Source organism: Phocoena phocoena, chromosome 17, assembly GCF_963924675.1.
Source record: "Phocoena phocoena chromosome 17, mPhoPho1.1, whole genome shotgun sequence".
Lineage (NCBI taxonomy): Eukaryota > Metazoa > Chordata > Mammalia > Artiodactyla > Phocoenidae > Phocoena > Phocoena phocoena.
Genome location: NC_089235.1, coordinates 80,065,208 through 80,088,789, shown reverse-complemented (window position 1 = coordinate 80,088,789; position 23,582 = coordinate 80,065,208). Strand labels below are relative to the sequence as shown.

Sequence of the window (23,582 nt, the reverse complement as noted above, 5' to 3'; positions counted from 1 at the left end):
AACAGTTCACCTCAGACTTCCAGCAGAAAAGGGACCCAGCTCCCATCTCACAGGGCCGTAGGTCGGAAGCCCAGCCTGGTACGACTGGGGCCCCTGAGAAGGGTCGCACAAGGTGTCAGCCAGGCTGAGATCTCCTCTGGAAGCTCTGGGAAAACATATTTCCACACGCTCAGGTTGTTGGCAGAAGGTGGTCCCCTGCGCTTGTGGAACTGTCCCCGATCACTGGCTGGTGGCCCCTCGGGATCACCCGCACCTTCCAGGCAGGAGCAGCTCAGACGCCCTCTCTGATTCTCTTCCGTGACCAGCTGCAGAAAGCCTGCTTTCCGAGGGCTCCCCGACTAGCCCTACCTTATGTCAACTGGCCGCCAGAGCCCTCCCTGGCAGCCGGGAGGGGTGCACAGTCGGGGCCATCTCAGGACCCTGCCTGCCACACCCCAGCTGGGGCCCAGCCCACGACAGAGCGCAGAGCACCGAAGTCTCCACCTGGGGCAACTCGGCAGGGTCACCCAGCCCCGAAGCTCCACTGGGATGTGTCTGGGCCTGTTTCAAACCCACTGCCCGATCCCTCCTTCCTCACAGATGCATCCCCGAGCGTGCCCCCCAGCTGCGCCCACTTCCCAGGAGCTCCGTCCAAGACGACCCTGCATGATCACCTCTCACCCCAAATCTGCACCAGTGGGAAGCAGACCAGTTGCTATGCAGCCCCACAAAGCGATGCCCTCCAAAACCCATTTCCAACGTGGCTGCCAAGGACAAGGATGTGCCCCTGAGGGCACAGCCAAGCAGAGGGGAGCAGCCCGGGGCAGGAAAGCGGTGTAACCAGGTAACACGAGCTCTAGGGCCGCAGGGCTTCTTCCCAACAGGCTGTTCTTTTTTCTTCGCGAGGGGCAGCTCGCATCAAGTGCACACATCTCGATGAACTTCTGGCGTACACCTGCCTAAGCACCAACACTTCCATAGCCCAGAGGCTCCCCCTCCAAGGGGAACCATCTCTATTATTATAGGTGAATCCTGCATGTTTTCTATTTCAATTAAATGGAATCATACGGTTATGTTTTGTGTCTACTTTTTATTCAACATGTACCCACTTTTTATGGAGACAGAATTCACACACCATAAAATTCACCATTTTAAAGTGCACAATTCAGTGCTTTTTAGAATACCCCTAAGGGTGTAGAACGTTCCACACGATCTAATTACCTCCCGGGCACGGTCACGCCCCCACCATGGGTCTGCTGACACTGAGCGCCGCACTGGGGAGGCCACTTGTGTGGCACAGACCTCACGGTGTGCGGCCTCCACTGTGTGAACACACCGCCGCGCGCCTTCCTCTCTCCTATCCACCAACACCGAGGGGCTGGCAGCTCGGGCTTGGGGACAGAGCTGCCATAACTGGTCCTGTGCTTGTCTTCTGGTCGACAGAGGTGCTCATTTCCGCTGGGTCCTGGGACTCCTTCGCTTCAGTGGCCACCAGTTCAGGCCGCCCTTGCAGACTCCACTGGGAACTGCAGCCGCTGTGGACCAGCGACTGCTGTGGGTTTGGGGTTCTTCCCCTTCCTGAGTGGGGGCATCTATGTGGTGGGTGAGGAGACAGCTTTTGGGGAGGGCGGGACTTGTCTGAGTTTAGACTGTGACCACGTGAAGAGGCCCTGGTGCCGGGAGAAGGCCACACACAGAGATCCTGGCTCTGGGCGGGAAGCAGTAACTGAGCATGACCTGGTGTGGGGCCCAGGGTGGCCGATGGGGTAAACAGTGGCAGAGACACACTGCCCAGCGTCCCTGCTTCCTCTGAGTGATTGAAACCCCTCCAGAAATTTTAGTGGACACACAGCAGTGAACGACTTCATTTCCTGAAGTTCCCTGAAGTGAGGTGTGACCCTGTGACTGATTCCAGCTGTGAGACAGGAATGGAAGGGATGTGCGCATGCCTCCGTCTCCCACCCTCTCGCCCACCCGCGGTGACGTATGGTAGGCTCCAGGGCGCTGGAGGGGCAGAGCCACCCACCTGCCTGTGAGATGGAACACGAGAAACCAAGGTTCCTGTTGGAAACACTATGTTTGAATCTGTTACAGCAAAATGAACCCATGCTTAAATACTGCTATTAGACGTGACTATTCAGATGCCACGTTCCCTGTGATGATAAAGAAACTGAACCCGCAACCGAGAGCTGACAATGAGGATGAGAAGCTGAGCACAAGTCTATGCAAGGCATTTCTCTCCGTGTGAGATTTGCAACACAGCTTCCTGGAGCAGCAGCCCTCTTGGGGTGCCCTGTGACGCAGCATTTACGACCACTGCCTGGTGACGTTCGCTGAGAATGTTCTTCCGAGTTAAAGGCCCACTAACTCGGTTTAAAATCTTTTCTGCTTATAAAAATTACTTTTAACTAGTTATTTTTTCAAGGTATAAAGGTAAACTATGCTATTCAAGAAAAACTTAAAAAATAACAATAAAATTACCCTTAACCCCACCACTCAGATTACACGGGCATTTTTCCTCTAGTGCTTTTCTGCACCAATGTATTATGAAATCAGGACCACACTCCTCAGTCTCATAGCCTGTTTTACTTCACTTTTATATCTTGTTAATTCTTAGCGATTAAAAACATAAGATACACATTGTAAAAATATTTCAAGGGGTAAACATAAAATACAGACTATGATAACCCCCAGCAATCCAACAGAGAACCACTGTTAGCTGTTCAGTTTATACACATTCATCCAGACCTCTGATTAAACAAAAACGATGATACATTTACTTAGGTACACACGATTTTCAGACATGAACACGGGATCACACTATACCCATCCACCTGCAACACTTTCTGGCATTCTTCAAGTTCATTCACACAGATGCACCTGGCGTTCTGAGCAGCGTCGCCAGCACAGGCGCTCAGAGGCCCTACTACACATCAGGCGCCACAGGCAGACCATCCCTGTGCCTCTGGTGTCACGAGGAAGGATGCTCCCTGACATATTCTGCCCGCTTCTCTTCCCCAGACAGGTGGAAGGAGTTAGCCAAATGAAAGGTCTGAGAGAATAACTAGGCATGCAGCACCCAACCTCTTGGACAAGGTGTCCAGCAGGCAGGACAGTGTCTAACCAGCACTCGCCTGAGAAGTCCAGTGTCACTCCAACCTAGGCTTTGACCAATAGTGAGGTGACCTCTCGCTCTTCATGGGCCTCACTGGCGCAGACCTGGGAGGGCAGGAGGGGTGCTACTTATGAGGGCCCCTCAAACTCCAACCAGGCAGTGCTGAACAGGCCTGCATGGTCTCAGGGACACCTCCAAACCTTGTGAGGCAGTTATTACCTCTATTCTTTACTTCACAGAGGCTGAGAAAGTCAGTTACCCAAGGCTGTGAAGTGGCAGAGCTCAGGTTCAGAGCCAGGCCTGTCTACCTCCACTGCCCATTTCCCGCTGTTGAAGATTTTTTTCCCTTCCCAACTACGATGTCACTTCTACAGGATATTTTGCTTAGATCAGCTGGGATTAGTATTATAAAAGTAAGCTTAGGGCTTCCCTGGAGGCTCAGTGGTTGAGAGTCCGCCTGCCGATGTAGGGGACACGGGATCGTGCCCCGGTCCGGGAAGATCCCACGTGCCGCGGAGCGGCTGGGCCCGTGAGCCATGGCTGCTGAGCCTGTGCATCCGGAGCCTGTGCTCCGCAACGGGAGAGGCCACAATAGTGAGAGGCCCGTGTACCGCAAAAAAAAAAAAAAAAAAAGGCGGGGGGAAGACTTGGTTTTTTGTTTTGGAGGTGATATTTTCTGATTTTTTTGTTCAAAATGACTGTTATACCATCTGAAAACAGGCTTGCATATACTTACAAGAATATAGCTTTAAAAATGTATGCCTTTTCATGATTTTCATAACTTTTTTTAACTTTAGAGGAAGTTTTAAAAATTAAATATACCTTGCTTTGAATAAACATTTATCTTAAATTCAGCAATCTTTCAGTTTCTGCTTAGCTCCTTTTTCTTCTGTGAATTCAAGCAAAATTAAATTGATACTCTTTCATTTAAAGAAACCTGAATGAAATGAACAAAGGAAGTAAAAATACGCCAGACATCTGGTTCCATAACATCCAAGGCTAATGTGGCCCACTCTTCTGTTATATAGAATTTGCGGGACAAAATATAACATGAAACTGTCTAAATACACAGTTGATGCTGAGAGATGGGGCAAGCCTCAGTGCTGCGAATGAAGTGGAAGCTTAGCCTGGGAGTGGAGCCTGTGAGCAGCCCAGAGGGGCTCAGAGATGGTGAGGGGGCAGTGCCCGCTGCAGGCACTAGAAGCTGTCTGCACTGGTGAAAGGGCGTTACAGCCTTGGGCTTACAAGTTAGCCAAGGTCGCTGTCTGCTGCTTACAGCCTAAAGAAAGGAAGCAGGAAGGTTTGCAAAGCTTCACCCTTGGGAATAATGGGAAAAAGAGAGTAAAAAGACACACGAGGAAGACACGGACTAGAGCTCCAGGAGAATCCGCACCTCTGTGCTGCCCTGCAGCCGCCACTGTCATCAACCTGAGCTTCTGCCACTGCAGCCGTGTTGGGGACCCAGTGCCTGGCGTGTGCTTTTCTTCTTTCCTCACAACCATCCATGAGGTTTAGGGAGGTGACTCGTTTAAGGCTGAGCCAGCTGCTAGCTGCTATCTCCTCCTCCTCCCACCCCACCCCACCCCATGGCCATTTGGTTTTTGCTCCCAGGGCTCTGCCCAACGAGGCCAATGGTCTTCTCCTTTCCTGACAAGTTCAGTGCCCTTTCAACAGTCATCTTCCACAACCCGAGGCAGCACTGGACATGCCTGACAGCTCCTTGAACTGGTTCAAGGCCTCGCCCTGTTTCTGGGTCAGCTGCTTCCCTGAGCACCCCTTCCATCACTGGCTTGTGAATGTGGTCTGGGCCTTCTCAGCTCAGCCTTGCAAGCCCCATCGTCCCCAGGACCTTTCCAGGAGAGTCAGGAATCCATCACCATCACTCCAGGAAGGGCTGGAGCCACCAAGTTAGGCTTGTGAAAGTACAGAGACCCCTCCCCACTCATTTCTCTCTGTATTCTCCATAAGAGGGACGCTGCAGTTATCACCATTATTGAGATACCGTTACAATGTTACATCTACAAAAAGTCCCACCTCTGTGGACAGGAGCAAGGTATCGCCTGAAGACTCGGTTAGATTGGCATCTCTCAGACCCTAGGTGGGCAAAAGACATTTCTGTCATTCATTGGGACTGGAGCTCGGGGAAAGGATGTGCTGCAGAGAGGCTACTGCAGCGTGATGAGCTCTACAGACAAACTGCCTGAGTTCAAACTGGCCTCCAGCTAACATTCCTGGGAAACCACAGGCATGCTACTCAGGCCCTGAAGATCCCATGACCACCATGCAGCCACTGCATGAGGGGGTAAGACGTCCAGAGCATCAGCAGAGACGGCCACCGGGTTCAGATACGACTCTAGAAAGGGAGCCTTCAGGGGAGAGCTGGGACAGCGCAGCCCATCACCTCTCCCCACCTGGGAGTTCTCCTTCAGGACCAGGGCTGGAGGGGATCCTGTTCATCACTTCTACCCCCGCCAGGGCAGAGGTGCCGGCTCTGCATCTCCTCCAGCACAAAGAGGCTCGAGGCCCCGGCCACTTCCCCAGCATCATTTGGAGAGCTCCCTTGGACTCCTGGGAGAGGAGGCAGACTTAGAGCAAACAGTAGTACTAGCCGCACCTGTGTCCCCCCCACCCCACCCCGCGCCAGGCCACCTCGGAAGGGCTGGTGGGCTTGAGAACTGCGACACAGACGCTGAAGCTGGAGGCTCTACGGCTTGGGTGTGTGACCCCTGGAGCCAGAGAAAGGAACCAAGAGAGTGCAACCGGGTATTCACCCACACGACGTTCCTTAGGGAGAGAAGCTGCGGGCCCCGGGCCGGACTGCAGCCCAGCGGGGGCGGCCGTGACGGCTGCCAGGAGCCGGGCTCACCGTGGTCCAGGCTCCGGGACCCCCGTGCGGGCCGACCGCGCTCAGCCCGCCCGTCCGCCCAACCGGAGGACCCTGCCGCCCCCGCCCCCGCCCGCGGCCCGGAACGCGCCACTCACCCGGCGCCCAGCGGCGAGAGGACGGCGCGCGCGCCCGCACGCGGACCGCTGGCCGCCCGCCCCGCTGGCCTGCTGACAAAGCCCGCACGGCCGCCCGCACGCCGCGGCCGGAAATCGGCCCGAGGCCCCGCCCGGGGAGCTTCCGGTGCCGCTCTAGGCGCGCAGAGACCAGCCGGTCTCTCGGTGGTACGGGCCTCCGGCCGGCCGCGGGCTGCAGGGAGCCCGGCAGGGAGCCGGGCAGGGGGCAGAGCAGGACGGCATCTCCCGCGTCCCCGCAGCCTTGAGCGCCGCCTGCCCGCCAAGTGTGAATGGCTGACAGGGGTTGTGTCTCCCGGGAGCTGTAAATGCTGGCGTTGAGAACCAGGCGGAGCTCCCGGCGCCCAGCGGCCCCGGGCCCGAGGGCGTGCGTCCCCCCTCCACCTTCGGGCACGGGCCGGGGGCCGCTCCTCAGAGAGGCGAGGCCTGGTGTGGCGCGGGCCGCCGAGGGCTTCCGCCTCCTTCCCGTGGCGGGCAGCGCTTCCCGAGCCTTCCCTCAGAGGCTCACTCCAAGCCCACGAGGAATGTCCTCCAACATCTTCCTTCTACGGACCAGGGACTGAAGCTGGAGAAGCCAGGTCACTTCCTCGAGGTCACACAGCTAGTGAGTGGCCAGGTCGACCGCCTCGAGGGCCACGCTCCTGCACCGGCCGTGCGTTTGGTCCTGCGGGAGCAGGAATGGCCGCTGGGGACAGTCGCGGGAAATCCCGCTGATTCCCGCCCCCCAACCCCCACCCCACCCCCGGGTGGAAGAGCATGCCTCCAATTTCCAAACCCAAAGCCGACCAAAACACAATCCAGCTGGACCTGGGGAAGGGCAGTATTCACAAGCACCAGCTCTGTCAGGGGGTGAGATGCAAGGAGCAAGCAAGGGGGTCATTACAATAAGCAGTGCCAAAGAGGGGCCCTGGGCCCTGAGGAAGTGCTCCTGGCCGCCACCGGGAGCACACACACACCTCTCTGCACAGCAGGGAAAGCTTCTTGGAGGAGGAGGCCTGAGAGGGAGAGGGATGTCTCTTAACAAAACATGGACAAGATCTGTATGCTGCAAATTAAAAGATGATGATGAGGGCTTCCCTGGTGGCGCAGTGGTTGAGAGTCCGCCCGCCGATGCAGGGGACGCGGGTTCATGCCCTGGTCCGGGAGGATCCCACGTGCCGCGGAGCAGCTGGGCGCGTGAGCCATGGCCGCTGAGCCTGGGCGTCCGGAGCCTGTGCTCCGCAACGGGAGAGGCCACAACAGTGAGGCCCGCGTACTGCAAAAAAAAAAAAAAGAAAAAGAAAAAAGATGGTGATGAAAGAGATCAAAGAAGAACTAAATAAATGGAGACATTATCGTATTCATGGACTGGAAGACTCAACATCGTAAAAATGTTAATTTTCCCCGAATTAATCTAAAGGTTTAATGCAATTCCTATCGAAATTCCAGAAAGAATTTTAGTAGACACAGATAAGCTTATTCTAAAATGTATATGGACAGGACAGGCCCTAGAGCAGCTTAAAAATTCTTGAAAAAGAAGAATAAAATGGAAGGACCACCACCTGATATTAAGACCTACAGTACTGCTGCTGTAATCAGAACAGTGTGGCATTGGTGGGGGGATAGACACCTAGGTCTATGGATCAGGATAAAGAACCAGGCACATATCCCACACAGATATGCCCAGAGGACTTTTGACAAAGGTACAAAAGCAATTCCATGGAGACTTCAATTAATAATAACATCAGTGTCGGCTCATCAATTGTTTAAAAAAAGAAAAGAAAAGAAAAGTAAAACAGCCAAACTTGTGTTTTTTTGTTGTTAAACTTTCGTCAGTATTATTAATAAGCAGCAGTCCCTCTCAAATACCTGTGGGTGGCGCAAAGTCAAGAGAAATTTCATTTTCTACTCAAGTCCAAGATTTGCTCTTTGAGAACGTTACGTTGTTTTGCTTAACTTTTTAGGTTCTTCTAGAATCTAAATTAAATCTACTTTCTTTAAAGCACTTAGCATTCCCATCACATGTCCAAGGGCAGCTACAAGGTCATATGTGACATGTTTTTCCAAGATGTTTCATCTTTGGGCGAATCCAGAAAATCTTGCATATAATCTTTTGATTGTTCCAGAGAATGTTATCATGATCAGCACAATTGAGGTCAGGTCTCCCAGTGACATGACACATAACACAAAAAAATGCTTCTAGATTTTTGGCCAAAAGTCTGACTTCTACACAGCTTTACCTTCTCTAACCATGTCAGTGCTAGTAGCACCTACTTGCCCTCGGTAATTTTTTAAATCAATGCCTAAAATGGTAAGTTTCTTTTTTTCAGTCCTTTCCTTAAGTTAAATGAGTGTTTCATCTAGACCAACCTATATGCGAATTCAAGAGAAGTGTGAATTAATATTACAAAATATTTCTCAGCCACTATTGCAAGTACTGCACTAATTCCTGAGTACTGCTGGAATCATAGATTGGAACGGGAAGAACAGCAAGAAAGATCCGACCCATTAGTTAATTTATCTTTTTTCATACCTAAGTGCCTCCACTGCTCAGCTTCCCCTGCACAACCCACAGATCTTTGTGGTCTTCAAAAAATTCTCTTAAGAGGGGACTTCCTTGGTGGTCCAGTGGGTAAGACTCCATGCTCCTAACGCAGGGGGCCCAGGTTCAATCCTGCATTGCCACGACGAAGAAGTCCACATGCCGCAACTAAAGATCACACATGCCGCAGCTAAGACCCGGCACGGCCAAAATAAATAAATAAATATATTTTTAAAAAATTCTCTTAAGGGCATGAAAAGGCAAGCTGCAGACTGGGAGAAAATATGTGCAAATCACATATCTGACAACGTATTTGTATCTGGAATATAGGAAGAATTCTCTAAATAGTAAGAAAACAAATAATTCAATTAGAAAATGGATAAAAGATTTGAACACACAGTTCACCAAAATATATATATACAGATGGCAAATAAGCACATTAAAAGATATTCAACATCATTAGCCATAAAGGGAAATGCAAGTTAAACCCACAATGAAATATCTATCAGAACACATCTCTCAGAATGGCTAAAATTAAATACAAATAGTGACCACACTAAACGCTGGTAAGGGAGTGGATCACTTCTACGTTGCTGGTGGGAACATAAAAAAGAATTCTAGAAAAGAGTTAGGCAGTTTATTGTAAAGTTAATCATATACTTGCCACATGACCCAGCAATTGCATTTATTGGGTATTTATCCTACAAAAATAAAAAAAGGTATGTTCACACAAAAGCCTGCACCTGAATGTTCATAGCAGCTTTATTCACAACTGCCAACTGTCCTTCAACAGGTGAATGAACAAACAAACCCAGGTCCATCCACACCGTGGGAAACAACTCTGCAACCAAAAGGAACAAACTTTTGATGCAACGTGGGCGCATTACAGGGCATTATACTGAGTGCAAAAGCCAGTCTCAAAACGCTGCATACTGCATGGTTCCAGTCATACGACACTCTCGCGGTGATGACATCGTAGAACCAGGCTGGTTCCCAGGAGTTAGAGTTGTGGGGAGGTGTGAGAATGCAGAAGCACCGTAAGGGCGTTTCTTTGTGGTGATGGAGCAGGGCTGTGTCCTGATTATGGTGGTGGTTACAAGAAACCATACATGTGACAAAATTTCAAAAAACTACACACCCCCTCCCAAAATAAAGAGTGTGTGCAAAACTGATGAAATCGGTTAAGGTCTGTACATGAGTTAATACCATCTCCAATTTCCTGGTTTTGACAATGTAAGATGGTTTTTTTTTGGAAAAGCTGAATGAAAAGAACATGGGACCTCTCTGTAGTACTTTGCAAATTCTTGTGAGTCTAAAATTATTTCAAAATAAAAAGTTGAAGTTAAAAAAACAAAACATAGGGCTTCACTGGTGACGCAGTGGTTGAGAGTCCACCTGCCGAGGCAGGGGACGCGGGTTCGTGCCCCGGTCTGGGAAGATCCCACATGCTGCGGAGCGGCTGGGCCCGTGAGCCATGGCCACTGAGCCTGCACGTCCGGAGCCTGTGCTCCGCAACGGGAGAGGCCACAACAGTGAGAGGTCCGCGTACCGCAAACAAAAACAAACAAAAAAAAACCCAAAACAAACAAAAAAACCCATAAGTTATACTTAATGAGTATAAAGATGTACAATAAAAAATTATATAGGGCTTCCCTGGTGGTGCAGTGGTTAAGTATCCACCTGCCAATGCAGGGGACACAGGTTCGATCCCTGGTCCGCGAAGATCCCACATGCCATGGAGCAACTAAGCCCATGCGCCACAACTACTGAGCCTGTGCGCCACAACCTCTGAAGCCCGCGTGCCTACTAGAGCCCATGCTCTGCAACAAGAGAAGCCACTGCAACGAGAAGCCCACGCACCGCAACGAAGAGTAGCACCCGCTCACCGCAACTAGAGAAAGCCCGCACGCAGCAACAAAGACCCAACTCAGCCAAAAATAAAATAAATAAATTGTAAAAATTATATAAGTGAAAAATGTCCATATTTAATTATAACTATTTTAAAAAATACATTTGGAAAAATTGTACAGTGACCACTCATGTACCCAGCATCCCGTTTCTACCATTATTGCCTTGCTATATTTCTTTATCATGCATTTATTCTATTCATCTGCATACCTATTCTGTCTACCCATTCATCTTATTTTTTGGTGCATTTCAAAGTAAGTGGCAGACGTTAGTAAAATTCAATCCTAAATAGTTCAGCATGCAGATCACTAACTAACTAGAGTTCAATATAGTTAGAGGAGACATTTTTAGGTAAAATTTATACAGAGAAATGCACGTCTTACGTGTACCCTTGCGTGAACTTTGACATACGCAGACCCTTGTGTCACTCAAACCCCGATGTACGTAAGGAGCATCACCATCACCCCAGAAAATTCCCTCAAGGCTCTGCCCAGCCGATGCCCCCCGAATCCTAAAGACACAGACACTGCTCTCATTATCTTCACCATAGATCGGTTTTCCCTGCTCTTGAGATTTCAAGCTGAAATGTTGAAATTTAATTTTTTGAAAATTTAATTTTGATTAAATATGTTTATAAACATAAAACATTTGCAATTCGAGGGTTCAGTGTCCGTCTAGTTGCCAAGGTAAAAAATCGGTATCAGGCTGAGTGCATGCAATGTCTAGACCTACAAATGTACATGCTTATGAGGAACATGAATTCCTTGATAATGCAAAATGTACAAATATTGTGAATACTACAGGAATTTGTGAGGACCTCTGAAGCCACGAACTGCAGCATGAAGAGGTAACAGTCTGCATTCTTAAACCTTTGAGTGCTGGTAGCTTTTAAGCCTCACCTCTCCCTCTTCCCTTTGCCCCACATCTGGGCAAGTGGATGGGAAAGGCTGGGTGCCCCCTCCAAATCCCTGCCTGCAAGTGGGAACCGTCAACCTGGCCCACGCCCTAACCATGATCAAACCCCAATCTAGTCTTCTTTGCTTGATTTCTCAAGCCATTTTCGGAGGGCTGCCCTGCTGTCCCCAGAAAAGCCTCCTTATGTAACTAGTGAATCTTTTCATACCTTCTTGGTGTGTGTGTGGCATCGTAAGTCCACATCACAACCAATTTTTTTGTGGGGTCTATTCTGTCCCCGCAGCGTGATTGCTACAGAAGAGAAGCAAGAGTAGGGATGGTCCTCACTACTACCAGCTGTCGCTTCCTTATGCTGGATCAGTTGCGCGCCAAGGATCTAAGTAACTCATTTGTATTTCCTCTCACCTAAGCAGCACCTCCACTGCTCCAATCCTCCTTGTACCTGGAAGCAGTACTTTTCCAACACCAGTTGGTCACAACCACAAACCTTCCTGGTATCTGGACCAATCGCTTTTTTTTTTTTTTTAAAGACAGAGTTTTGGGACTTCCCTGGTGGCGCAGTGGTTAAGAATCCGCCTACCAATGCAGGGGACACGGGTTCACATGCTGCAGAACAACTAAGCCCGTGCGCTACAACTTACTGAGCCTGTGCTCTATAGCCCGCAAGCCACAGCTACTGAGCCCGCTAGCCACAATAACTGAAGCCCGCGCACCTAGAGCCCATGCTGGGCAGCAAAGAGAAGCCAACGCCATGAGAAGTCCCCGCACCAAAACGAAGAGTAGCCCCCGCTCTCCGCAACTAGAGAAAGCCCGTGTGAAGCAACGAAGACTCAATGCAGCCAAAAATAAATAAATAAATAAAAAAAAAAAAAAAAAAAAAGACAGAGCTGTGTCAATGCCAAGCCCAGATCCTGGGAGACAGAGGTGGCTGTGTGTGACTATCAGGCCCTCCGAGGTCGCAGCCCAGGGCGGCGCCCGCCAGGCGGTGGAGGGGATGCGGACTGTCCTAGGAACAGGAGGGTCCGGAACAGGTTCCTAAGTCTGCCTTAGAAAGAGTCTCAAGTTGATTCCCAAGTTCATTCAGATCCACGGGACCAGAACTCCCTCGGCAAAGGTCCGAAACCTGTGCCTTCTGCAAGCGTCCCAGGTGATCCCGCGCAAGTAACCGAAGGAGGCGGGGCCTGGGCGCGCAAGCGCGGAGGGGCTGCAGGGAATTGTGCCTGTGGAGCAACCCGGGAGGAGGAAAGGGGCCTGAAGGAGGCGGGGCCTGAGAACCTGTCCGAGGGCCGGGCGGGGCGGGGCGGGGCGGGCCTGCAGAGACAAAGAGGGGGAGGAGCCGGGCGGGAGCCGCGCCGGAGCCGGCCCGCTCACCGTGGGCGGGCTGGGGCGGCCCGATTCGGGCTTTGGGCTTCGGCGGTGAGTCCGGCGCGGCGCCGCTCCGACCCCGCTGAACCGCGGAGCCCGGGAGCTGTAGCCTCGCCCCAGGCCGGCCGGGCGGAGTGGTGGTGGGTGGGCTTATCCCGCTTCCCCGCGCGGCGCCCACCCAGCTCCCCTGCTTTATTATGGATTGACCCGCGCGCCAGGGTCCTCACGTCAACGCAGAGCGTCGGCGTCCCCGGGAGGCACCTGTCCCGGCCAGCCTCGTAGCTGATGCCGCGGAAGGGCCGGGGCTCGGTCCGGACCCCCCGGGCCCGCCGCCCTCCCCTGCCGGCTCTCCTCTCCGCAGCGCTCTGCCCTCGCCTCGGAGGGACCGGGAGCCGGCTTGGTGGGCAGCTCCCCGGCCGCCGGGCCCCAGGTGAGCGCGCCTGCTCCCAGGACCTGGGCTCCTTGCGACCCGGGAGATCTTTCCGCGGAGCCCTCCGCACCTGGGAACCTGAGTCCCAGGTCCTCTCCAGGACGAGGGAACTCACTGGGGCGTCCCTCGTCCCTCCCCTTTTTTCTCCCGGGGCCTCCCTGAGGCTGGGGAGGGACACTCACCAAGGAAGACTGTAGGGAGCAGGTTGGGGGATGGAAGGTGGAGAGAAATAGGGCCAGCTGGACAGGTTGGGTTGAGGGTTGTCATTAGGGGTCCCCTGGCAGGCAGGGTACCGGGGACGGGGTCCAGGGGTCCCACACGCCTGCTAGTGAGCCTTCTGCCTCCCCCACCTTGAATTTCCCCACCCCGTCCTGAGGTGGTGACCCCACGGGCAGCACCAGTGTTGTTTCAGGGCCTGCTGACCTTTGGGGACATGGCTGTGCACCTCACGCAGGAAGAAGGGGCACGTCTGGACCCGGGGCAGAGGGCCCTGTATAGAGACGTGATGCTGGAGACTTAGAGGAACCTGGCCTCCCTGGGTGAGGTGTCTCAGCCCCACGCCTTCCCTCTTCCCCACCCCCAGCCCACACTCACAGCTCAGGTGGGATCCCAGAGGGGCCAGGCTGGCTGTGACTCCAGGACCAGAGTCAGGAGAGCCAGGACATTCTGCTCCCAGGCCCAGGGGACAGGTGGGGTTTCTGGACCCATCCCCGGGGCAGGGCCTTTCCCAGCACTTTGCTGCTGGGTGACTAGAGTGCCCACTTCTCCCACAGCTGTGGACCTCGGCTGCGCCCACATCCCTGCCCTGCTTGCTGTCCCCCTCAGCCTCCTGGGGAGACCCCCTGTTTCTAAGCCTGCATCCTGGGTCCAGCTAAACCCCAGTCCCAGGCTGCCCCTGGGGCGGGAAGCCAAGGGTGCCGTAGCGCTTCAGTTCACCCATTTCCTCTCTGGCAGGAGTTCCAGGATCCAAACCAGATCTGATCTCCCAGCTGGAGCAAGGAAAGGAGCCCTGGGGCTCGGATCTGCTGGGGGCCCAGGAAGGAGAGACCGCGGGAGACCCCAACACAGGTGAATGAGGGGTGCCGCGGGCCTCAGATTGTTCAGTATATATGCTTAGTACACACAGCCAGTGTCGTGAATGGTCAGACAGGACAGTCACACGGTCGTCCCCGTGGGACGAGTTATCAGACAGAACCCTCAACTGCAAGGAACCGAAAACCCAACCCAACCGGCCAAAGTTGTGGGGAGGCTCTTGGCTCAAGTCCTGAAAGTTGGGGGTGGGGTTGGTTCTCTGCGCTGTGGGTCTCAGGCTCCGAATGCTGTTGTTGGCACAGGGGTGAAAGCCAGACTATTTAACGTTGGTTGGGTCAGACATCCAGCCTCCAAGAACGGAGGCTGGCCACGTGTGGTAGTGGCCCACTGGTGACCATCGCACCATCAGGACATGTCTGTCCACCTGCTGTTAAACAGAAACTTCTGTTCTCTATTTCTCACAGCAACGCTTCCAACACCAAATGTAGGGCGGTTCCTCACACCAACCAGTCTCCGCCTCTCTGCACATCAACTGGGTGTCCTACGATTTAGTTCTGACACTGACCACCCGGAGTTAGCGCAGACCCTGCCCGTGAAGGGCCCAGTCCCACGAGACCGCCCCCACTTCAGGTGCCAGTCACAAGGCCAGGCTGGCACCTGTGCTTCTGCTCGACTAGCTGTGGATTGGAGGTTCCCACGACCCCACCCTTGGGCTTGAGGCCAAGAACAGCTCAGAACTCAAGGAAACACCATACTTAACAGTTACTGGTGAGTTACCGGCTTATTATAAAGGACACAACTCAGGAACAGCCCAGTGGAAGAGAGGCACAGGGCAAGGTCTGGGGAAGGGGTGCAGAGCTCCCACACCCCCTCTAGGTGTGCTCACTCCCCAGCACCTCCACGTGGTCACCAACCCAGAAGCTCTCCGAACCCCTTCGCGTAGGGTGGTTGTGGAGGCTCCACTGCCTGTGTGTGATTGATCAAATCATTGGCCACTGGGGATTGAACCCGGTCACTAGCCCTTCTCCCCTCCTTGGAGGTCTGGGGCTAGGACAGAAAGTGTTTCAGGTTTTGCAGGCCACACAGTCTCTGTCGCAGAGCCCACGGTTCTAGTAAGCGGAAGCAAAAATGCTGCATGTGTGTCCCAGGGCGGATGGCCCTGGCTCCTTGTACACCTGCCGTTGGTTGAGTGCCTGTGCACCCCAGGGAGGGCCACAGCTCAGCAGAACCTTGCCAGGTTGCATCAGGCCGCGGCCTCTAGTCATGCATTTATGGGAGGACCAGTGTTTTTGGAGGCCCTGTACCTCCTGCTTTATCTCCTTTGCCACAAAATGGATCCCTTGATCTAAAGCTGTGACCTGTGGCTTCGACGTTTAGAAACCCGGGGTGGGCCCTAGAAGCAGGGTGCTGGCAAAGGTGCTTCAGGCAGACCTGTGTCTGGAGTAGGTATCAGCGTTGGTCGGGACCAGCCACTGTCTCCTCCAGGATGGAAGGTCCTGTGTGATTAACTGGCCCACAAGCACTGGTCAGTCTCCTGCAGGTTTCACACTGAGGATTCAGCCTTTGCTGACAGGTCACCCGTTCAGTGGGGACAGCAGCTAGAGGGGTTTCCACAAGAGGGAGCTATGTACGTCCCCTCCCTGCACTGGGGTTCCTCTTCCCATGGGCTCACCTGTTCAAGCTCTGGTGACCAAGGACAGAGGCTAGCTGATATGCCCAGGACAGGCCGTCCTGTCCCCCGGTCCCTGAGTGCCTTCCCCACAATGGATCTGTACACCGTCCATCGCACGCCTCTCCCCAGGTGTGACCTTGCCCTGGGATTCACCTGCAACCTCACCTCGGAGCTGGCAAGCAGGCACCCTGCCCTGAGCTCTGCCCCTGGGAGATTGCCCCATCCCTGGCCAGATTTGGAGCCCACCCAGGCAGGTAGTGGGCCCTGGACCACCTGGTTGTTGGGGTCCCAGGGAGGCCCCGGGGACAAGCTGAGACAGCTGCTAGTGTCAAAGAGATGAGTGATGTGAGGATCTGGGCCCTCATTCCGATGACTAATCGTGTCTTCTGGACCTGCCAGGCCTGTTTAGATGCATGTGCCTGTAACCTGTCTGCTGGTGGCCGCTCTGACCACATGGTCATTTTCTGTCCCTTGTCCGGTCTCTGCAGAGCCCAGCGGCACATCACACACCATTTTTTTTTTTTTTTTTGGTGTATGCGGGCCTCTCACTGTTGTGGCCTCTCCCGCTGCGGAGCACAAGCTCCGGACGCGGAGGCTCAGTGGCCATGGCCCACGGGCCCAGCCGCTCCACGGCATGTGGGATCTTCCCAGACCAGGGCACGAACCGGTGTCCCCTACATCGGCAGGCGGACTCCCAACCACTGCGCCACCAGGGAAGCCCCCACACACCACTTTTGAAATCGCAAGTGTGTCCTTGCCCAGAATCTAAGGGCTCTGCGTGGCACAGCTGACCAGGGACTCCACGCAGGGTCCCGTGGCTCCTGTCCCCTCGCAGCCGGGACCTGAGGCAGAGCCCTGGCTTTCTTCCAGGCCCTGCTCGACATTGGCAGCCTCTGGGTCACTCAGCGACAGGTGGGAGCAGTCTCCCCCGTGTGGCGTGTCTCCCGGAGCGAGGAGGGCGAGGTCACCTGGGCCTCTCGCCATAGACTCGACGTGGCCCTGGCCCTTTGTAGGTTCTGCCCCACCCTCTGCCGTGCAGGCATCTCTCTAGGGTATCTGGAGCATGTAACACTTCAGTGCGTTCACTGCATCCAGTTGGCATGAGGTCATCGACACAGTGACCGCCGGCCCGCTGTGGATGAACACATTTGCCAAATTGAGCGTCCCTTCCCGAGTGCAAGGGGCTGCTGCTCTGCCCATCACAGGCGCCGCGTCTGGCCCAGCAGCTGAAGCCAGGCCTACACTTGGGCAAGCTCCCAGCGGTTCCCAGCAGCAGGCGTGAGCCATCCGGTGGTTCATGGGCCACACAGGTGGACCTAATGGGGCCGTGGTGGAGCCACCGTCCCTGCATCCCTCTGCTCTGAGGTGGCCGTGTGCACACAGCACCGCTGCTGGTTGAGGACCTCGGCCGGGGCTGGGGGCAGTCTCTGCGGTGTTGTAGTGTATCTTACGACCGGGCCGAAAGCAAGCTCATCCCACGAGATGAACTGTGCCGAAACACAGCAGTAGAGGGCTGCCGCTCGCTCAGGCAAAACAGCGCCGTCTGTCCTGCTGTGGTAGCTTTTATTTAAGCATTATCTAGGTTTACATTTTAAGACTTGTTTTCTTAACATTCCAGAAATGCCAGAGCAGCAACATATGCTTTTATTGATTATACAGGTAACAATGGGCTTCCTTGAAGACGTGCCGTGCTTCGTCCTTGACCGCAAAAGCAGCACAAGGACATTGCCTTGTGTTTCCATTATTCTGATTGTACTGAAGTAAGACAAGGACATTTGCTTGTGTTCCCACCATTCTGATTATACTGAGGACATCTCATGGATCAGTGCCCGAAGCACTCAATGCTTATTCGCAGGGCCCCGGTTTGCCGGGGGCGGGGGGGGAGCGGGGGGTGGCTCAAAGCAACCAGGACTGTTTGCAGTTCTGGCTTATTCGCCAGCCCCCAGTTTGCTGGGGGGGGGGGTGGTCTCATGGGTCACGTCTCCTTCCCATGTCCTCAGTTATTCCACTACACTGGGGCTTCCACTTGGCCCTTCCCAACGTAATGGCTCTTACCCCTCAGGTCCGGAGACTGATGAGAGGGTTCTCCCCGCTGCTAAGTTCATCCGTCCCGACGAGGCCCTGCAAGTGGGTCCGTGACTTGGTTCCCCAGCCCTTTTGTCACCCAGCTTCCATATGCCCAACTCTAACGGCATTTTGGGGCCCTATTTTCAGTGTCAGCTCAAATGCTGCATCCAGCAGCCTGCCAGGTGTGGGCATCCCTCTTTTCCCAGCATTCAGCTCTTTGGGAAGGAGAGTATCTGTTGTGCTAACTTGCAGGAGGTTTGTCTCAAGGGGACCCAGCCTCCCCTTCGTCAGCGGGCCCCAGGTCTGAGAACTGCCCAGATCTGGGTGAGGGATTGGGCTCTCCAGCATGGCGGCTCATCTTAGCCTTCCCCTCCCCATCTCTTGGCCTTTCCTGGTTCTACAAGTCAAGCAGCAGCCTGGCCAGCTGCTCACTGTCTGGCACACCGAGATCGATTACCCATCGCCAAGCATCCCCACCCCGTGCCCCAGGGCCCTGCTCCTCCCCTCTCCGGGCCTTAATCTCCACCAAGGCGATGGGCCAGCCTGTGTCTTCAGAAGCCTTGGTGTTTGGCTTTATGGCTAAGCGTGTGCCCCACAGTCAGCACAGCCACAGTGGGGAGCTGACGCTCTAGAAGAGCTACAGAGGCCTCTGGCTCTTGGCCTCCCCTGGGGGCGGCTGCCCTGAGCCTGTCATTCTCCTCAGTGCCGTCCACGACATTTACAAAGGACAGGCGACCCCACAGCCTCCCGAAGACCACTGCCCCACATGGCTAGAGGGCAAGAATGACCACGTAACCCTGCGCTCCCCTCCTGCTGCCCTGTCTCCAACTACCGCCGCAAAGGCCCTGCCTCCTGATGCTGTGCCAGCTTTCTCACCCCAGCCCTGCACTAGAGGCTTGTGGGCCTCTGAGCAGCGGGGCCTGGTTGCAGTCCCCCCGTCCAGTACTAGTCACCGCAGTTTGGGTCCCCCTGAGCACAGAGCCTGAGAGTTTGGGGTATAGACGGTGTATTTGGAAGGCAGCAATTTTGGAAGCAGGCGAGAGGGAGCAGGGAGACAGGAGAGCAAAGTCAGTACAGAGTTGCCACTGCAAGTGTGCGGGGCACGACAGCTCCAAGGACCGTGACCGCTGAGAGGCTGCAGGAGGCGTCTGGGATTGTCCATCAGAGCGAGGGAGATGGGACACTTGTCCTCTGTTCCCACCCCCGGGGCGGTGCCTGTCACGCAGCATGGGCTGGCAGCATGGAGCTCTGGAGGGGTTGAGGTGCACCTGTACCCCAGAGGATGCGGGCAGTCAGAGCTCTGCAGAGCTGTCTGCTGCAGCGAGGAGGCCGGAATCCGAGAGAGGCAGGGGGCCTGGCATAGTGTGCAGGCAGTGTCAGCTGTGAGCTTCCACTCAGAAAAGGTGGGGAGGGCTTCCCTGGCGGCGCAGTGGTTGAGTGTCCGCCTGCCGATGCGGGGGACACGGGTTCGTGCCCCGGTCCGGGAAGATGCCACATGCCGCGGAGCGGCTGGGCCCGTGAGCCATGGCCGCTGAGCCTGCGCGTCCGGAGCCTGTGCTCCACAACGGGAGAGGCCACAACAGTGAGAGGCCCACGTACCGGAAAAAAAAAAAAGGTGGGGAGGAAACGGGACACAGGAGGGGAAGGTCCGTGTAGGAGGTGAGCACATGAGCACAGCCAGTGAACCTGGTGTCACCTGTGAGACACCCCACGGAGAGGGCTGGCGCGTGGAGTCCGTTCCCCCCGGGCACGGAGGGGGCCCCAGGTGGACCTTCTCAAACAGAGTAACACACAGGCCCTTTCTCTTCGTTGCAGATTCCAGCCGGGGGTCTTTGCGTAAGCAGGTGATGGCGAGGGTGAAAATGACTCAAGCCTCAGAGCCTCTAGAAGCATCTGGAAGGTTCTCAGGGGGTGGGCCTCCAACACTGGTCTGCAGAGAAGCCGCTGGGCACGAGGGCAGGCTAGGGAGCCTTGAGAACTTCCTTTTCCAGGAGAGACAACCACACAGAACCTACTGGACCATCTCCAAAGCAGAAGGTGCCCAGAAAGGCGGTAAATGAGGACCCGAACTTCTCCGCAGCCCGCGCCCCGGGGCCCGTAAGAGAAACATGAAACGGTAGCGAGCCCACACGTGCGAAACGTGAGCCAAGAGCTTCCGGTACCTCTCGCGCCTGTGAGACACCGGGCCACGCACAGCGCCGAGAAGCCGCACGCGTGCGGGAGTGCAGCCGCGCGTTCAGCCAGCGCTCGCACCTGGCGCAGCGCCGCAGCGCGCACGGGGGCCAGAAGCCGCACACCTGCGGACAGTGCAGCCACGCATCCACAGCGGCGAGAAGCCCTTCGGGTGCCAGTGGTGCGGGAAGCCCTTCAGTTACAGCACCCTCCTCGCCCAGCACCAGCGGATCCACACCCGAGAGAGGCCGTTCCGGTGCGCGAGGTGCGGGAAGAGCTTCATCTGGAAGTCCAGCTTTCGGAACCACCAGAAATCACACCGAGGCAGCGTGGACCTCTGTAAGCTAAGCTCTGGAAGCAGCCGCTGGAGGGGAGAGCTTGGGACTCGCTGCTACTCCAAGGAGCGCCCCGGAAGGATGTCCCCGGACACGTGGAGCAGTGACAGAGCGAGACCAGCACGAGGGACCGGATTGTTTCTCCACCCGTGATCAACTTGTGCATTTCGGGTCCTTCCCACGACAGGGGGGTGGCCCAGGCCTGCCTGCCCCGGCGGGCGCCACCCGATAGCCTGCTGGATTCCGCGTGGCTGTGGCACTTCTTGGGCAAGTTGATGGTTTGAAAGTCGCTATTTTCAAGTGCATCCAGATTTTATTTTTGAAACTTAAAACGTAGGTCTTTGTCTCTATTTGCATCATAGGTGGGTTCTAAACGCCTTTGAAATCCAGATGGGCTACAGAGCTTTTGGATAGTCAATCTTTCATCGCACAGCAGCCCTGAGCACCCGGCGGAGGGCATGGGGAGGTCACGTAACTCTAGTCATCATTCGGTTCGGGCTCGTTATTTTCGGATGCTGATTTGCTGCAGGGGGCTGTGACTGTTCCACCTGGGGCAGCTCAGCCCTTGCGCTGTTGGCGCTGTGACTTTACTCACTCAGCTTCGCTTTCCTGTATGCGCACTCTTTGCTTGTGTCACACTGAGTGTGCATGGCATTTGAACTGTTCTTTTTTTCCAGCCAGTTCTTCTATACGGAATAGGTTTGCATAGTATGAATGTTTTCTATACAACAGTAACATTAAAAACTATTAAAACACATGGTAGAAATATGAGACAACAGATATAAAAGAAGCCACTGGTCATGAAACACAGAAGATCCATGAGAAAGTTAGTTTGCAAATGCTGCCCAAGCATGGGGGCAGGGGGGAGGCTGTGCCTTTGTGTCCTGTGACCACCCACTGAATTCTTGTCATTCCCGGATACATCATACCACCACTTACAGGCTGAGCGTCACCATGTCTAATGAAACTCCAGCCATTTTCCTACAGACATGGTCAATAACTTAATTACAGAAGCAATACATGATCATTTGAGGAAATATACAAATATATAGATATAAAATAAAGTAAAATGGGGGACTTCCCTGGCGGTCCAGTGGTTAAGACTCCGCGCTTCCACTGCAGGGGAATCTCCAGTCCCTGGTTGGGGAACCAAGACCCCACATGCCATGCAGTGTGGCCTAAATAAATAAATAAATAAAATTAAGTAAAATATAACAGGAAGTTTTATTTTGACTCATATTGGTGCTGTAGGAACCCGGTAAACTGACAATGAAACGGGGGGATTTGGGTGTTGCCCACAGTGTTTCACCCAAACTATGTAGATTCAAAGCTGTAACAGAAGAAAACTTTCCTGAACTAAAGGCATATCTGATTTCAATGCTGAAAGACCTGATTGTGCACTAAGAAAAAAATAGAGAACACAAAGTCTAATGAAATTACTGAACCACAAAGATAAAATACTACACAAACATCCAGGAAAAAGAAGTAGATCACCAACAGAGGAAAAAAATCAGTTTGCCCCAGACTTTAATTAACAAAGGCTGTAGCTCTTTCCGTATTTATTTCCTTAATGTGTCGTAGTCATATTTTATTTAATTAATTATTTTATTCATTTATTTTGGCCGCGTATGGGGCATGCAGGATCTTAGTTCCTGGTGCCCCCTGCGGTGGAAACTTTGAGTCTTAACCACTGGATCACCAGGGAAGTCCTACAGTCATATTTTAAAGCTTATTGCCTTTCTCTTCCCTTTACCTCTTTCCTACTAGTGTGTGATCGCAATAGTTAAATTCAAATTAAGTTCGTAAGATGCAAAAAATATGATGGAATCTTTCCATAAATAAAGGAGACAACATGGCTCCAAAACACTACGTGAAACAGGATGCAATTAATGAACCAGACACTGGATTATCTTCCTTTGGGGAGGGGGAGGGAGTAGTTTTAGAGCTATGTAATAATTGCATTATGTTGGAATGGTTTGAGAGGAAGTTTTGAAATTGCTTTTTGAGAAAATGTGCTTATGTGGATATCAGGTTTTCAAGGAGTGGATTGTAGTGAACAGCTCTTGTTTCAGCCCATCCCACATCTATCCCCTCCTTCTTTCTTTTTGTAAGAGCACCTCACCTTTGGTTTGCAGCACTTCCTAGGATCTGTTGTAGGAAGTCACAGTGGTGGTCTCAGTCTGGGTGCACCTCCTCCCGTGGCCACTGGTCAACCCGGGAGGAAGCTAAGGCAATCAGACCCTCCCCTCCAGTCCATCACTGAAGGAAAAGGTGTGTATATATCTCATGTCACCTGTGAATAGTGATAGATTTACTTCTTTCCAATTTGGATGCCTTTTCTTTTTCTTGCCCAGTTACTCTGGCTAGAAATTCCAGTACAATGTTTAACAGGAGTGGTAAAAATGGATATCCTTGTCTAATTTCTTACCTTAGGGGGAAAGCTTTCAGTCTTTCATTCATAGAGTATGATGTTAGCTGTGGGTTTTTCATAAATGCCCTTTATTAAGTTGAGGAAGTCCTTTTCTGTTCCTGGTTTGTTGCGTGTTCTTATCATGAAAGGGTGTGATTTTGTCAAATGCTTTATCTGCATCAGCTGAGATGATCATGTAGTTATTTTCTTTGTCTTTTTTTAAAACAGTTACAGGCGTTTTTTTTTTTTTTTATTATTTATTTAAAAATTTTTTGGCTGCGTTGGGCCTTTGTTGCTGCATGTGGGCTTTTCTCTGTTGTGGCGAGCGGGGACTACTCTTCGTTGTGGTGCGCGGGCTTCTCATTGCGGTGGCTTCTCCTGTTGCAGAGCATGGGCTCTAGGTGCACGGGCTTCAGTAGTTGTGGCACGTGGGCTCAGCAGTTGTGGCTCACGGACTCTAGAGTGCAGGCTCAGTAGTTGTGGCTCACGGGCCTAGCTGCTCCGCGGCACGTGGGATCCTCCCAGACCAGGGCTCGAACCCGTGTCCACTGCATTAGCAGGAAGATTCTCAACCACTGCGCCACCAGGGAAGCCTGAAAGTCTCGTTTTCTTAGTCACCTGATTGAGGATGTTACCATCTACA

The 23,582-nt window shown here is 53.5% G+C and overlaps 1 protein-coding gene across 1 annotated transcript in view; it reads right to left on the bottom strand.

Moving 5' to 3' along the window:
- The window catches only part of ZNF623 (zinc finger protein 623), a 281,848-nt gene that overhangs the window by 2,911 nt on the left and 255,355 nt on the right, over positions 1–23,582 (bottom strand).